Source organism: Cryptomeria japonica, chromosome 6, assembly GCF_030272615.1.
Source record: "Cryptomeria japonica chromosome 6, Sugi_1.0, whole genome shotgun sequence".
Classification (NCBI taxonomy): Eukaryota; Viridiplantae; Streptophyta; class Pinopsida; order Cupressales; family Cupressaceae; genus Cryptomeria; species Cryptomeria japonica.
In genome coordinates, this window is record NC_081410.1 from 354,143,439 (window position 1) to 354,161,274 (window position 17,836).

A 17,836-nucleotide genomic window follows, 5' to 3' on the forward strand; every position below is an offset into this window, starting at 1 on the left:
CTTGGTCTGGTGATGATGCCCTTTGCCACAACCCCTCTCTGCAACCTATTATGACAGAAACCTGTTGCCTTTGGGGGCACAATATCTATGATTATGGTTATCCGATCCAAGAAAATGGTATTGCCAAATGGAAATGGAACTCTTTAGATTAGCTGGACTTGGATCAGCATCAGAAGGACCTGTTTATTGACATTCTCAACAAAAGTTTTATTTTCCCTTGCACTGATAAGGACATTATTAGGTGGTGTGGCTCCTTCGATGGCAAATACAAAGTCTGTTTTGGTTACAAACTGAAAGAAGCGGCTATTGACAAACAAGACTGGCCTTTTAATCTTTTTTGGCATCAACATCTCCTTCCCAAAGCGGTCTCCTTTGCCTAGCTAGCTTGTCAGAGAAAAATCTTAACTCAAGAAAGGCTTCAGTCAATGGGTATCAATGGACCCAACAGATGTCCTTTATGGAAGAGACTGTGGATCATCTTCTTCTCCACTGCAAATTCTCTAGTCACTGCTGGTGGCATTTCATGGGTAAACTGTGAATCTTTGGCCCCTTCCCAGCAAGGTTGGACAACTAGTTTTTGCAATGGCCTAAACCGACAGGTAAGGTTGTTTTTGCTGATTTGCCTTTTATCCTCCCATCTCTTCTGATTTGGGAAATATGGAAAGAAAGGAACCACAAAATCTTCCAGGGTAAAGAAATGAGCCTATTGTCTCTTTGTGGGAAAATAAAGAACCACCTAACTGAACTCCTGAATAAGGTTGCCCAATCCAAATCATTAAAGAAAAATTTGTTCACGGATTGGGATTGTAAGATTAAGCTGGTTTTTCCAAACCTCCTCATCCCTTCGATCTTTGGACTGGGTACCCCGGTTGATCAGATGAATCCAAGTGTGGGGGTGAAATGGGATGCGCCGGAGGTTAGGTGGTGCAAGGTAAACTTTGATCGTGCGTCTGCAGGAAATCCAGGTCAAAGTGGAGTTGGTTGTATTCTGAGGGACTCTGATGGTCTCTATTTAAAAGAAATCTCTGAAAAGATTGGTGTGGCCACTAATAATGAAGCAGAATTCAGAGCGGTTTTCAGAGGTCTTTAGTTAGGGAAGGAGCTAGAGGTGCAAAGAATTCATTTGGAGGGAGACTCATTAAATGTTATTAATGCGATTCGCTGTAATAGCATCCCTAGTTGGCATCTTAACTAGTGGCTTCAACCGATCTTGGCGCTACTAGATACCTTTGAGGAATTTCGGGTTAGCCACATCTACAGGGAAGGTAATGGTGAAGCTAATAGACTTTCTAAATTGGCTATAGCCATAGGTGATCCCACCTGATTATTCACCAATAAGTTTTTTTGGGGCCGATTGGTGATGTGGCATTGGTTCCACTAGTTGACATGCTATCCTCGCTCTCCATTTAGGGGGTCACTCTCTAGTTAGGTCTATTGATGGTTGTGCGCTCTCTGGTTCATTCCGCAACTTCTGGTTGTGGAGCAAATTGTTGCTTTGCTCCCCGGTAGCCGCTTTACCCTCAGTCATGGTTTCCGGTGGAGAGATTGACCGTTTTCCCTATTTACCTGTTATGGTCTCTTCTCACCAACGTGGTGTGATGCTTTGCCGACATCATTGATTAGTGTCGGTTTTGGCCTTGGGGCAATTAAATATTAGTGTACTTTAACATCTAGTCACGACTAGATTCTCTCAAGATTTGTTTTCAATCACTTGATGCTTAAAGTCGATCGACACCAAGTTGAGGAGCTTTAGCACAGATGGTTTGTGGATACTGGCAGCTCAGGTGTGTGGATATTTATTGGGTATGAATTGCTTGCAGGGTGTCGTATTCTCTAGTTTGATGTTGCACTATTTAACAATAGTATACCCTTCTTTCCATCAAACAATTGCTTTTCTTATTGGTGATTCGCTATGGAGACCCCAATCCTCCTTGAAGCTACTTGTCGCCAGATGGCTTTCTTGGGCGAAATCACTGACATACGTTTGCAAGAGGTCCTCTTCTCTCAGCATCCTCTCATTCTCCACAACGTCAAGAGGATTATAGGAAAGGAATTCCTCATGGCGTATCACAGGTACAGAGCCAACGTGATATCCCAGCCTTTTTTCTTGCAATGATAATTTACATGGGCACTAGTAAGCAGAAAGCAAAACTATTAACGTAAATGATGTTTAAGCATTGCTTGTTGGGGGAAATAGATGTTGTATTGGACAATATTGATGTCAATCTTAGAATTTCGCTACCCCAAAACTACTATATGTCGCTAGGCAACGGAGCGGAGGTTAAGAATCTTGTGATTGTTAATTCTCTGGATTTCGAGTCTCTCCAAGCAACCTGGCCTGACATCTCCAGGAACATTGATTTCCTATTTAAAGCGACTGGCATACAAAGTGGTTTCACTTCAGAATGACAAGCAAAATTTCTTTGTGATGAAGATATTGCGAGTATCGATGACTTTGGGATTTTGGAGAACGGAGATCTGGTGGATGGAAATGACTAGGGTTTTGGGTTGGGTGAAGAGTGGATCCTAGACGACTACCGGCTCCCAAAGGAGAAGGCAGAATCGACTGCTCATTCAAATTGTGGCACAAAATGTCCCATTGTTCTGGATGCGGCTAATGTGCTAGTGGATGATGCTTCTGAAGACTCTCTTTGACTCCGGTTGTCACTAAGCCCTCTGGTCTCTCTACTTTTTGAGCTTGTCTGTTTTTAAACCTCTGCTTCTGTAAGAGGTTGGTTTATGTTTGTACTATTCCAGCCCTCAGGGCTAGTCTTTATTATCTTAGACTTGAGCTATGGTAGGAGGTTTTCTTCTTGATTCTTTCCCCCTACCACTCTTTTTGAATCAGACCTTGTATCCTCCTTTTTGTTTAATACAAGGGTGCTGCCCATATGCAGCTATTTACTTATTTAAAAAAAACACTAAATCAAAACAAACTATAATACAAAACATAATTGAACATAAAATAAAACTAACCCAAACCCTTATTAAATTATCGTTAGTTTTCTAATCTTAACACCAACTCAAATTCTTTATCAAACTTAACCCAAATTGAAACAAATCTCTAAACCTACCTCCAAGACTATTTGAAACATAACCTTGAAATCCTAATTGTAATTAAATCCCAACCATATTTGAATCCTATTCTAAATTCAACCCTAACACTAAACTAAATTGAACCCCAACCTTAACCCTTCCACTAAACCAAATTGAACCCTATCCATAAACCTAATTGATCACTAAACAAAATTTAATTGTAACCATTAATCAAATTGTACCATAAAACCAACCCCAATATTGAACCCTAATTATGAACGCAGTTAAACAATAACCCTAACACTGAACCTTATTGAACCCTAACCCTAACCCTAATTCAAGTTGGAGACTAATGCTAACCCTTCTAGTAAACCAAATCAAACCCTGACACTAAACCAAATTAAGCCTAAATCCTAAATCAAATTGAAAACTAACACTGAATAAAATTAAACCCTAATGCTCTACCAAATTGAACCATAGTTACAATCCTAAACAAAATTGAACTATAACCTTAAACCTAAACCAAATTGTACCATAACCCTAACACTAAACCAAATTAAATTACAATCATTTATTAGATTGTACCATAAACTAACCTCAATATCAAAATAGTACCATAAACCAACCCTAACACTAAACCTTATTGAACCCTAATGCTAACCCTAAACCAAGTTGAACTCTAATGCTAATCCTTCCATTAAACCAAATTGAACACTAAAAATAAACCAAATTAAACCTAATTCCCAAATCAAATTGAAAACTAACACTAAATAAAATTAAATCGTAATGCTAAACCGAATTGAACCATGATTCTAATCCTAAACCAAATTGAGTCATAAACCTAAAACTAAACAAATTTGTACCATAACCTTCACACTAACCCACATTAAATCTTAATCCTAACACCACTAATTTTGACCAAAACCCTAAACCAAATTGAACTCTAAACCTAATTACAAAATTGAATCCCTAATGCTAACCCTAAACCAGATGAAACCCTATTCCTAACACTAAATCAAAATAAACTATAGTACAAAACCTCACTGAACAGTAAATAAAACTAACCCAAATCCTTGTTAAATTATCGTTAGTTTTCTAATCTTAACACTAACTCAAATTATATATCAAACTTAACACAAATTGAAACATAACCCTAACCCTACCTCTAAGACTATTTGAAACACAACCTTGAAATACTAATTGCAATTAAATCCTACCCATATTTAAACCCTATTCCAAATTCAACCCCAACCCCAACCCTTCCACTAAACCAAATTGAACCCTAACCATAAAACTAATTGATCACTAAACTAAATTAAATTGTAACCATTGATCATAAACCAACCCTAATATTGAACCCTAATTATGAACATAATTAAATAATAACCCTAACACTAAACCTTTTTGAGCACTAACCCTAACCCTAAACCAAGTTGAACCCTAACACTAACCCTTCCACTATATGAAATTGAAACCTAACGCTAAACCAAATTAAACCTAAGTCCTGAATCAAATTGAAAACTAACACTAAATAAAACTAAACCCTAATGCTATACCACATTGAACCATAATTATAATCATAAACCAAAGTGAACTACTAAACCTAAACCATAATCCTAGCACTAAACCAAATTGAACCCTACCAATAAAACTAATTGAACACTAAACTAAATTAAAACTAACCATTAATAAAATTGTATGATAAACTAACCCCAATATTAAAATTGTACCATAAACCAACCCTAACACTGAACCTTATTGAACCCTAACCCTAACCCTAAACCAAGTTGAACCCTTATGCTAACCCTTCCACTAAACCAAATTGAACCCTAACAATAGACCAAATTAAACCTAAATGCTAAATCAAATTGAAAACTAACACTAAATAAAATTAAACCCTAATGATAAACCAAATTGAACCATGATTCTAATCCTAAACCAAATTGAGTCATAACCCTAAACCTAAACCAATTTGTACCATAACCTTGACACCAACCCACATTAAATATTAACCCTAAAACTCCACCAATTTTGACCCTAACCCTAAAAAAAAATTCAACTCTAATGCTAACACATACAAAATTGAATCCCTAACCCTAATCCTGAACCAAATGAAACCCTATTCCTAACACTAAATCAATTCAAACTATAATACATAACCTAAGTGAACACTCAAGAAAATTAACCCCAACCCTTATTAAATTATCGTTACTTTTCTAATGCTAACTCTAACTCAAATTCGACCCGCTCATGGGTTCCCCAGGGCTAATCTTGTGAGTTGTACTTTAGAAGCAAATGTTGTGACATGGTCAAAGCCGAAGAGGGGTTGGGTGAAAATTAATTTTGATGGGGCCTCAAAAGGGAATCCAGACGCTTTAGGTGTGGGGTGTGTGGCCTGTGATGATGAGGACAAGATCCTTTTCATAGGAGCAAGAAGATTACAAGATGGAACCAATAACGAGGCAGAGGCTCAAGCGACCTTATTAGCGCCTGACTTGGCAGTAAACATGAAGGCATCAAAGGTCCACTTGGAAGGGGATTCGCAGGTTTTGATCAATGCCTTGATCAAAGGTGATACCTCGTGTTGGAAGCTAAACAAATTTATACATATAATTTGTGAAAAGTTAAAATTCTTCCAAGATATTTGTATTTCCCATGTGAAAAGAGGCAGGAATGTCATTGATGACGAGATTTCAAACGTGGTGTGTGAGCTTTCTATAGGGGAGGTGAGATGGTGAGATTGTCATGATTGCATTGTGTGATGGAGTTAAGACACCCTGCCAAGAATGTACTTTGCGAATCCGAAATGTGCGTCCTTCGACCGACTTTTTATCCAAAGTTATAGTAGATTGGTTTGAGTTAATGTGCATTTTAATGTAGAATGCTCTCTGAAATGGCGACGATTGTGGAGCATGCCTACTTACTTTCTTTTTTTGGTATCATTGCGCATTCAATTAGACTTGTCTATGAGTTGGTGGTGAAGGCTATAGGTTTTTTACAGAGTTCGACAATTTTTGCAGAGTAGTTCTCTTGTGGATGCCCAAAATGGAAGCCAATTTTACTCTGTTGACTTCAAAGTTGATGCCGGCCTTTCGGGGCCTCGTCCCGATGAGGATGCTGGAGAAAATGTTTCTAGCAAATGACCCGCTCTTCTTGAAAGCGGTTTAGTTGGTGTTGGGCGAGGAAGTGGCAGTTATAGGTATCGATGTAGAGCTGATATCTATTCCCTAATTATGGCCTGGGAACTGGACTTGGGATATGAGTGAGAGGAAGTCAGGAAGGTATTGAGGATGATCATTCTGCATGCCTACCTACTAAATTTGGAGTCATTGTTGGAGTGGGATGTTCAAAGTTGGGGATTCAACCTGTCTGAAGGAATTCTAGAAAATAATGTTGAGTTGCGAGCGAGGCACTCTCAAATTTCTTTACTTCGTAGCCGAGAGGAGGTCAATGCTTGTTTTAGGGATGATGCGAGGCGAGGTTGGGAAGGCCTGGTGGTTTACGTCCAGATAATGGAGGTTGAAGAAATCATCCGACATATGGGTGTGGAGGTGAGACTGGTTGATGAGGCGAGAAGCAAGAGGTCGATCACTAGACGACTCTCGGCGGAGCTGAAAAGACAGGTTGAACAAGGTGGTGCGGTTGGTGGTTTTGGCAGGGTGGCGGGTGCTTAGAGCTCTCAAACTGATGCAGATGGTTAAACAATGGTACCTCTTGGTACATTTTCTATTATGCCAAATTCTCTATTTAATGTTTTTCTGCTGATAAACTATTTACGCCATGGAGGCACGATGTATTGAAACATTTTTTGACAGTGGGGTGGGGTAGGGTTTTTTGATGTCTCTGCTTATGCTTAGAATGGTTTTGGCTAGGTGGTTTTGTTTCCAGATGGTGGTTTGGTAGTTTACTATGTACTTCAATTTCCTACTTAATAAAAATAAAAATATTTTACCGATAAAAAAAAACTCTAACTCAAATTCTGTATTAAACTTAACATAAATTGAACCTTAACACTAACACTAAAACAAAATCAAAATTCAACACTAATCGTTATAAAACCCTAATTGGAATTGAATCGTAACCCTTATTAAACCCTGATCCAAACCAAATCCTAACCTTAAACTAAATTAAACACTAAATTATATTGATCCATAACCCTGAACTTAAACAAAATTTACTCTTAACCCTAATACTAAACTAAACTCAACCATAATCATCATATTAATTGAATCCTAACCGTAAATCAAAATTAACACTAACTAACCCTAATTGTGACCTTAAGTAAATTTGATTGAAAATTAAACCAAATTGAACCATAACCCTGAATATGAACCAAATAATTTAATTATAACCTTATAAAATTATTAACCTTAAAACTAAAACTAAACCAAATCAAAACATAACACTAATAATAAATAAAAATTGGATTAAACTCTAACCCTAACACTAAACAAAATTAAACCATAATCCTAAAGAAAAGTGAATCAAAGCACTATTCCTAAACCAAGTTGAACTCTAAGCCAAAACCTAATTGAACATTAAACCAAATTAAACACTAACGCTAAACCAAATCAAGCCTTAACCCTGACACTAAAAAAATTCAAATTGTACAACTTACACTAAACTAAAATGGAAGCCCAAACACTAATTCTAATTAAACCCCAACTATAACTTTAATTAAACCTTAATCCTAACCTACATCTAAGGCTATTTGAAACATAACCTCAATCCCAATTATAACTAAATCATATCCATAGTTGAACCCTATTCCAAATTCAACCCTAACCCTACACCAAATCAAACTCCAACCCTAACCTTTCCACTCAACCAAATTGAACCCTACTCGTAAAACTAATTGATCACTAAAACAAATTAAATTGTAACCATTAATCAAATTGTACCAAAACCAACCCCAATATTGAATCCTAATTATGAACATAATTAAACAATAACCCTAACACCAAACCTTATTGAACCATAACCCTAATCCTAAACCAAGTTGAACCCTAACGCTAACCCTTCCATTAAACCAAATTTAAACCTTACTTTAAAGCAAATTTAACCTAAATCCTAAATCAAATTGAAAACTAAGACTAAATAAAATTAAACCATAATCCTATACCAAATTGAACCATAAATATAATCCTAAACCAAATTGAACTATAACCCTAAACCTAAACCAAGTTGTACCATAAACCTAACACTAAACCAAATTGAACCCTAACCCTAAAACTAATTGAACACTAAACCAAATTAAATTGTACCTCTTAATCATATTTCTACCATAAATTAACCCCAATATTAAAATTGTACCATAAACCAACCCTAACACTAAACCTTATTGAACCCTAACCCTAAGCCTAAACCAAGTTGAACCCTATCACCAACCCTTCCAGTAAACCAAATTCAACCCTAACCCTAACACTAAACCAAATTAAACCTAAATCCTAAACCAAAATGAAAACTAACACTAAAAAAAATTAAACGTTAATGCTAAACCAAATTGAACAATGATTCTAATCCTAAACCAATTGAATCATAACCCTAAACCTAAACCGAATGGTACCATAACCTTGGCACTAAACAATATTGAACCCTAACCTTAAACATAATTGAACACTAAACCAAATTCAACTCTAACCTTAAACATAATTGAGCACTAAACCAAATCAAATCCTAACCCTAAACACAACTGAACACTAAACACTAAACTGAATTCAACTATAACCCTTATTAATTAGGGTTAGTCTTATAATCCCAACCCAATCCCAACCCCAACTCTTGATTCTATATTTCATTTTGTCTCTAACACTAAATGAAATTGAACCCCGACCCTAAACTAAATTAAAACCCAATCTTAAACATAAATCAAATTTAACCTTAACCCTTAAATAAATTGTTCACCCAACCATTAATAGTGAACCCAAATTCAGTGGTAGTACTAAACCACATTGAACACAGACCCTGGAACTAAATCAAACTGAACTATAACCTTAAGTCATATTGAATCCTCACCCTAAATTTAATTAAACATATTAACTACTGAATTGGGTTTATTTGAGGGTTTAATCAAGATTATAATTTTATAATGGTTAGGTTTTAATTTGGGTTTGCCTTTAGTGAGGGTCAACTTAATTTTTTTTTAAATGTTGAAGTAATCTTATTAAAATTAAACTATTTCAGTTAAATTAAAAATTATTAATTTTCATTAAAGTTGATTTAAACAATTTATATTAAAAAATATTGGAGTTATAAAAATATTATTATTATTATTCACTTATTTAAGATATAACCATTGAATAAGGATTAGCTTGAATTATTAAAATTAAAAATATTATTATTTTACTTTTAATTTGATTTTAAATTATAAAATTATTCTCATTATCATTTATTGAAATTTTTACTACTAGCATATATATCTTAAATAATCTATATAAAGTAAGCAGAGAGATTCAATCTTTAATTTTATTTATTTATTTCATTTAAATAATATAATTTTATTAAATTAAAAAAATTAAAACCTCGATATCTCATGACTTACTTTATATAAATTATTTAAGATATATATACTAATATATATAATTTATTATCATTAAAAAAATCATCCTAATTTTTTGGTCTCTACCAAAAAGACGACCTAACATCTTGATCGCAGTTTTGATCCTTTCTTCCTCGGTCTACACCATAACGAACACATAAATTTGAAGGGAGTGAGTGATTTGAGTGCTCTCACTTTCCCTCTTCTCCACGTTTGAAGATTTGAAATTGCGAAATAATTACCCGCCCTTATTCTGAGTACAGGGGAGGGTTTGTCCCGACCACTCTAAGGAGCAGATATCAACGCCGCACAAAACCAGATCCCAACACCGAGGAAAACCTGCAGCTATAGCCTCGAAGTCGTTTGCATATCATCAAAACTCTCAATGGAAGCAGATGCCATCATTTCCAAAGTGGAAGGCTCCAACGTGGCCGGCCTCTACAGCGAGCTGAGAAGCTATCTTGAGCCTCTTAATGGACTGTTAGAGTTTGAAGGCCGAAAAAGAGCACTTGAATCCACGGTACAAATTCATGGGCTTGCCAAGCGTTATGTACCGTTTTTGGGCCGTTTGTTGAAAGTTTCCTGCAACAATTTAACCAAGGGAATTTCAACTTCAGAAACGGAGCAGAAAAGAGCTGATGAATTGTTTAGAGCGCTGAAATTAGTTCTAGATTGTCTCAATGGCCTACGGCCGTGTCTTGTAGGGAATCCCCACGAAATAGAAGTCCATAGGCATTGGATGGTAAGGCGTTTGATGGCCTGGAAGCGATTTACCGAAGCAAGGGAGGAATGCTGGATAACACTCCACAGTTTGAAGGTGAATGCCTTTTGTAAGGGTGAAAAAGGGAAAACAGGGGAAAATGAAAATTACGGGGTCGATCTATATTGCGAACTGGCAGATGCAGGGCTTGTGGGGTTGGTGCTTGGTCTGGTTACGGATTTGATTATTTGCACGGGGGAAAGCAAGCTCAAGGAGGCTGCAGAATACCTCAAGGTTTTGATGCTCATTGACCAGCTTGTGCCGTGGCAGAGGTAAAATGGTGCTTCGATTTTGGAATTTTCCATTTGGGGTTTTAGGCAGAACGAAATAAATGGTTTGTGATAGACTCAGATTTCTGGGTCTGTATTCTGGTTACTCGTTTAGATAGATGAATATGTTTCTTGTGCTAAAATTATTTTTTATTTGTCAATGCTGAACTTACATAACTGACTGAATTGGTATAAGACTATAAGTACAGTTGAAATGCCTCTTATTGGCAGCCAAAGAACGTGAGAGGCATAGTTACGCAAGATAATCAATGTCAATAAAATTAATGTCCATACCTATTCAAGATGGTCGATGGCAATAAAAACCAGAAAAATTCTGAAAAAGTGCACATCGAGAGTGCCTACTGCATGTTAAGGACATTAATGCGAAGCTCAAGAAGAACAAGAACATAAAACAGTGACAAATATTAAAGAATTAAAAACTTTAAGGAGTAGATACAATGCCTGGACATTGAAAGCTATGTGAAGCAATTGCTTTCTTGATGTTTGAAGTCAAGATAAAATTGATTATGGTGATTACCTAAGGAAATTCCGTCCTGTAAAAGCTTTTGCTTGATATAACTTTTATGACATGCCATTGACACGATTCCTTCATTCTCAATTGCAAACTTTACTCTATGATACCTTGGTGTGCAGCTTGAGGAATTGATACATATTTGTGAACGCAGGAGGCATTAAAGAGAATGTCATGAAACACACATTTTTGGTCAAATAGACATAAGTTGTTGGGAAGATACCAATTAGTCAAATATAATTTAAGGTAGTCCTCGACACTATGCATTCTTTAGTTTTTTTGTCTAGACTACTTACAATTCTTTTGGAAATTTTGGAGAGGTCTGTCCCTTGGAAGGGTGTATCCTATCATTTTATTAAGAACTTAATTTTTAGTTATGCTCTATATTTTGTAAAGTTGAGACTGATCCTTATCGGCACTGGCATGGCATATGGCTTTTTTTGGGCAGATTAGTGGCAGCAAGATCCATATCTCCCTGTTTATACAAGATCTTCAGTCATAAGGTATCATACAGTCCACGATTCAATATCAATAACATAATAATAATCATCTAAAGCTATTTTTAACTTTTAATAACAATTGGCATTGTACCATATCTACTTGGAATTTCCCATACAATAGGATTCCTCATTCCAACTAAAATGCTTGCACAAGCACCTAGAAGCAGGCATTTACATTATGTGCTTGATTTGATATCTTGTTTGAGTGGACAAAGGAGCTTAGATCATAGAGGCTCCGAACACTAAATTGGTTTTCATACCTTCTTGATAAAGTTTCTTCGTGCCTTATATTTTGTTTGATTTTGTTCTTTTTGATGATAGATAAGTATTATTGTGTGGTTTTAGTAATTTTTGTTGTTTGAGTAGTTTAGATGTCTTTGATAAGCCCCGGATTCTGTTTGATTAGAAAGAAACTGAGATTCTGGCCTTTCAGTTGAATCCTCAGATTCTAGTTGCTTTCAGATTTAGTTTTTTTAAGCTCGCACCCCAGTGTTTATTTCAACACAAATATTAACAGATTTACTCTTACTAGCAGATTTTGGTATTCAGATTCAAACCTTTCTGTCTAGATTTCAAGTTTAAACCATAGATTTTTGCGCTGTAAAAGTAGTTTTATGTTGGCAACCAATTTTGCATTACAACACAAGAATATACATTTTTCGTGTTTGGTCACAACACATCTATACTCATATATGTAATGCTATTTGCACATACTTCAGTCTTTTTAAGGTTAATCTTTAGACCGTGGCTTTTATTTGGTAATGAGAATGCTTTCTTACATGAGTTTGATTCCTGCCTTAATTGTTATAAAAGAATCATTCTTCTATGTGATGTTATAGATTGAAGTATCGCAAATTTCTAAGTTGCTAATTTGGGTTCGGGCACTAGTTTGTGTTTTAGAACCCGGTATGGCAAAATTTTGAAAAGGGGTTTGGGTTCGCTAGTATAAAAACAATGTAATCATAGCATCATGATCAAACCATCATATACATCAAGTTCAATATCAAAATAATAATATTGAGTTCAAGTATCATTGTTTCAACAATTGGAACTATAGTTTTAAAGTTTAATCATCAAATGGATTCTCTTCACCATCATTCTCATCCTCCTCATCATTGACATTGTCATTAGATGAACCAATGCCAATGCCAATGCCACTTGCACTTCAATATTAGTGTGCTTGCTTTCCAAGTCATCAAATGCAACAAGCTGAGAAGTGGAAGCATCCAGGTCAGTATGCTCTGGCATTATATCCCACATCTTTGACTCCCCTTGCTTGTAGTCATGTTGCTTGTGTGAAAGGAGATGCAAGTTGGAATACATATTTACTAAATTCTCTGCTCTTTTTGATTGCAATCTATTGTGCTTCACTGAGTGGATGAAAGAATATGTTCTCCAATTTCTTTTTGATGCAGATGAACTAGCAACCTTTGAAGACAAAGTAAACTATACATAAAACTTACTTGTGATAAAATAAAATAAATTAAACTTGTGATAAAATTTTGATTGCGATGGGTTGTAGGTTTTGGAAGCACGTGCTATGGAAGTACCACGAACTATGAGCATCCTTCCTAAATCTATGATGAAGATCATCAACACTTAGACCATTTGTGTTCACAAAATCCTTGAACTCATTTGTAATTACATATCTCACATCATCTTCAAGGTAGAGTCTAAGGAATGTTGCCTTGTACCCATTAGACACTTCTAAATCTCTCCATGGTGCAAGCCTTCCTGGTTGATCAAGAAAATGATTGCTATAGTACTTTGGTGTCAAGGCATAGGCAAGAAGATGTAAAGGAGTGGTCATCTTATTCCACCTTGCTACAACAATTGCTTGCAATTGTTTGATGAAAGTCTCCTTGGGGTCTTTCTCTTTTGCATTTATGATGCACTTCATTTGCTCAAGCATCAAGTCAGTGCCATCATAAATCTCTCCAATGCAAGGCCTATCCATGTTAATTTAACAAATCATGCTCATAATGGGCTTGGTGAAACTAAGGAGATATTTCACAAGATCCTAGCATGAGTCATCCAATATCCTTTGCCTAATTCTTGTTGCCCTCCCAATGTTGCTTTGCTTCCATATAGCTTAATTTTGGCTGATCACCATATTATAAAGTGCCACTTTAACTTTTACAAGTTGTCTCAAGACAATTGTGTTAGATGCAAAACAGGTCTCAACTACCTATAACAAAGATTAAAGCCATAATGATTAAAAAATAAAGACAAACTTTAAAAAAGAATACACATTATAGTTTACACAATCAAATTATGAACATTGAAAATAAAAAAGTCAGAAAATTTAAAATTAAATTACTATTTCACTTACCTTCAATAGCTCCAAACATGAAAAAGATCTAAAAATCTCTAGAGACATGTGGTGGTTTGTGATGAACATCTGGATGTCCTCAGCCTTTGCATACACCTATTTGATCCATTCAATTTTAGTCCCAATCTTTTGTAGCATAAGATTGAGTGATTGGACTGCACAAGGTATCCAAAAGATATGGTGATAGCGTTCCTCAACCAACAAACCGACAGCTCTGCAATTCTTTGCATTGTCCATTATGACTTGAACAATGTTATGTGGTTCCACTGTCTCAATGGTAGAGATGAGAATATCTGCAATAAATTGCCCATCTTTTACTTGGCCCTCAAAATCCACAACTTTCAAAATGTTGCCCCTTTAGGGGACACTGCTATGACATTGATCAAGGGATGATTTTTGGAATCTTTCCACCCATTGGAAACAATGGATACACTTGTCTCAGTCCATGAATCCCTTATGGGCTTCAATGCATTTTCAATCCCCTTCACCTCTCTTTCGGACAAGGTTCCACGTACCTTCTCATAACTTGGGCTCTTATACCCTCTTGAAGCTTCATTAACACTTTTCAACATCGTTTTCCAAAATGGGGTGCAAACAACATTGAAAGCCAACCCATTTCCATATATGCATCTTGCTACATCTTGTTCAGTTATGTCTTGACTCTCATTTTGAAATGCAGTTTCTAAAGGGCCTTTTGATCTTTTGCGTGCAATGGGTTCTTCACTTTAAGGCTTAGTTGTGGAAAAAAATGTGTGGTTTTGTACTATAATACTAGGATTAGATGGGGGCTGCATTCCCTTTGATTTTTTTTGAAATGGTTTGATTTAATCTACAACTTCTCTCCTTTCTGCTTCTTCATGCTCCCTAATATATTTTAACAGAGTCTTTTGTGGTAGAGGCACACCATTTTTTCTGGGGCATTTTTTGATGCCTCTTCCTAGTATTCCATACAAATGGCCTACCACTTGAAAATATGAACTATTACGTTCTTTATCACATCCTCTCGTCATTTCTAACGGAATACCCCACCTCCTGGAAGCGGTCGTAGATGTAATGTCCCCTTTTAAAATTACTGAGATTGCCCTAGATTATAATTCTTTGCTGTTAAAGATAGGTTAGAAAGGGAGTACCTTTTATCTCTTTAATAGGGAAACTATATTAAGAAAATGCTATATACAATGAGATAGATGTTATGGCCTGTGGTGATATAGATTGCTGTTTCAGATTTTGCTATGAAAATATGCAAAGGTTATGGAGCTGTTCCTGATTTCAATCTTTGGATGTATGCAGCCTGATTTGCCTTATGAAGGCTACTGCTCAATAGGGCGATCCAATAATGGTTGTAGATGAAAAATAAAAGACAATCCATATCCTCTGCAAATGAATTTGATTGACTCCTTATACAATGGGAAAGGTGTCTTAAGAGACATGTCTCTTGTCTCTTAATAATCGTTACTCTAATCTTGCCCCTTCATATCAATAAAGCATAACTGATGGTGTTTGATTATTCAAATCTTGCCTTTTCATAACAAGGTTAATGTTGATAAAGTTGGTTAGTTAAACTGTTCCATTAGTAATTGTTCTTATCACTCAAATTGATTAGTTTCTTCATACTTCGATATTCTTGGAATTAGAGAATGTTTGATGACAATGGTTAATGTGGTGATTTGCCTATACTTTTATAAGGATTCTCATCCTGATCTGGCCAAAGGTTCTTTGATAATAATAAAATCGATATGTTTGCAAGGATCAATATTTCTTGATAGTTGAAGGATATTGAGACATTCCACAGTTCTATATTTTTGATCATCAATGATCATCCCTTAACAATGGTAAACGCCATCTCTTGATTCATAACGATTTTCATCATTAAATGATATTGATCAAGGAATTTTGATTATCAACATGAGCAACTTAGATACGGATATGATAGATATTGTTCTACCAGTATAGAGGGATCATTTATATCTTTGGTGATCTGAATATGATAATCTATGTTGGTTTTGTATATATATGGATATGTTCTATGTATAGAATACTTATTGCTTCATACTGTCTTGGATAGGATGTTCATGCTAATGATGGTTTGGTTTTCTGATATCTTCCTGATCCAATTCTTCTTCTGTGAAGGTGGTCTTCTTACCTGAAACAAACATGTTACTTCTGCAATTTTGTCTCTTTTCGAGACTTCACAAAATTGAAGAATCATGTGTAATATTAGTGGTGTGATGTCAAGGATGGGGACATCACATTATAATATCAACATACTTCCATAGGGAGAATTTGTATCTGATTTTTGTTTTTGTTGTTCATTTGTGCCTATAGAGGAAAAGGTAGATGCCATTCTATTTCCTATGGCAAATTTTTTTATTAACACATTCAAAAACAAAAACAAAAGAATGTTAAAAAAAGGTAAACTAAATAAATAATGTTTCATGTTTGTCAAACAAAAATGGTTGAAAAAAATGTACAAAAGTCTACCTCTTTCAGCCAATGGAAGCTTGCAAATGAGTAGAAATGATGCTGCAACACTTGATCAAGCTTCAAAAATCAATCTTCAACTCCTATTTGATGTTGGAAGCCAAGCTTTGCTCAACCTGCAATGAAAAAACTGATGTTTGGAAAACAAATGAGGAAAAATGAACTAAGTTTGTGTTTTAAATGTCACTTTTAGGGTTTTATTTTTCTTTTTCAAGTGGTGGATTCAAAATTTCATTAAAATTTGTCTAAAAAATTCATTTTTGGGCACCCAGCTGTCCAGGTTCGCCTTGGCCTAACCGGCTCACCCGGGCATGGTCCCTGACCGGACCCACAGGCGAACTAGACCAGATCTGACTCAAGGTGGTCTACCTCTAACTTTGAAAGCATGAAAATGAGAGAAAGAGGCCTATTCCTACAAGTCATGGAACAAATACAAGATTCCAATTGTGGTGGTGAACTGCAAATCCAAAATTAATTGTAACAGAATCAGACAGAATCACAGTATTTAAGTCTATAGCTATTTGATGAATGAACTGACAGTGTAGGATTAGCAATTATATGAACTATTAGTTTCTCAATTTCTACTTAGAAATGTATGTTGCATTTGGTGAGTAAGGCAACTAGGTCTTCTGCCTTTCAATTGAGCAGTGGCTGGGGCTTTTGTACCTTTCACTTAAGCAGCAGTCAAGTCTTCAGTGCCTATTAGTTGAATATCACTGATTGAGGGGTGGACTGACTAGTTAAAATTTAAGTGCCACCAATTTGGGATTGATTGCCCATGATTGTGGATTTATGGTTTTGAGAGTGTGTTGTTCAATTAGCTGCTTATGTTTGAGGCAATTAATTGTCAGTTAGTTGCCACCATTTGTGGACTGACTTCCCATAATTGAGGATAATTGGAGCTGGGTCTATAATACAGAGCATAAGGAAGAAGAGAAGGCACTTTCATGGAAAATTAACAAACATTCGACTGTTATTTTAGTGTTAATGGCATTGCTTAAGCATCTGGGCATATTAGAGGCAAAACACTACAAGTGTTAACCTATCATCTTGGGAACGGAAACCCTCAAGAGCAGTATGTATCAGTTAGTATAAAGTTTGTAAGTTGGGAGTATCCAGTAAGCTGTATAAGATTGATAGACCTTCGTTTGTATGTTAGCAGAGAATCATACAAAATATGAAAAAAGTATAGTTGTTGCTGGCATATGTTTTTGGTCTGTTATTTGTGCAATTAGTATGGGTTCCTACAAATAGATGCTTTTTTGATCTGCAATCCAGCTCCCAAAGTTCTTTAACATCATCCTATAGTTTCTTCACACCTTGTTTGTCTCTCACCACCTTCAACATTGGTCCTTTTGGTCCTCTCAATAAATTAGTGACGGCTTTGG

At 35.8% G+C, this 17,836-nt stretch overlaps 1 pseudogene; it reads left to right on the forward strand.

The window, feature by feature from the left end:
- The first annotated feature begins 9,742 nt into the window (after positions 1-9,742).
- The window catches only part of LOC131077703 (separase-like), a 104,211-nt pseudogene continuing 96,117 nt past the window's right edge, over positions 9,743-17,836 (forward strand).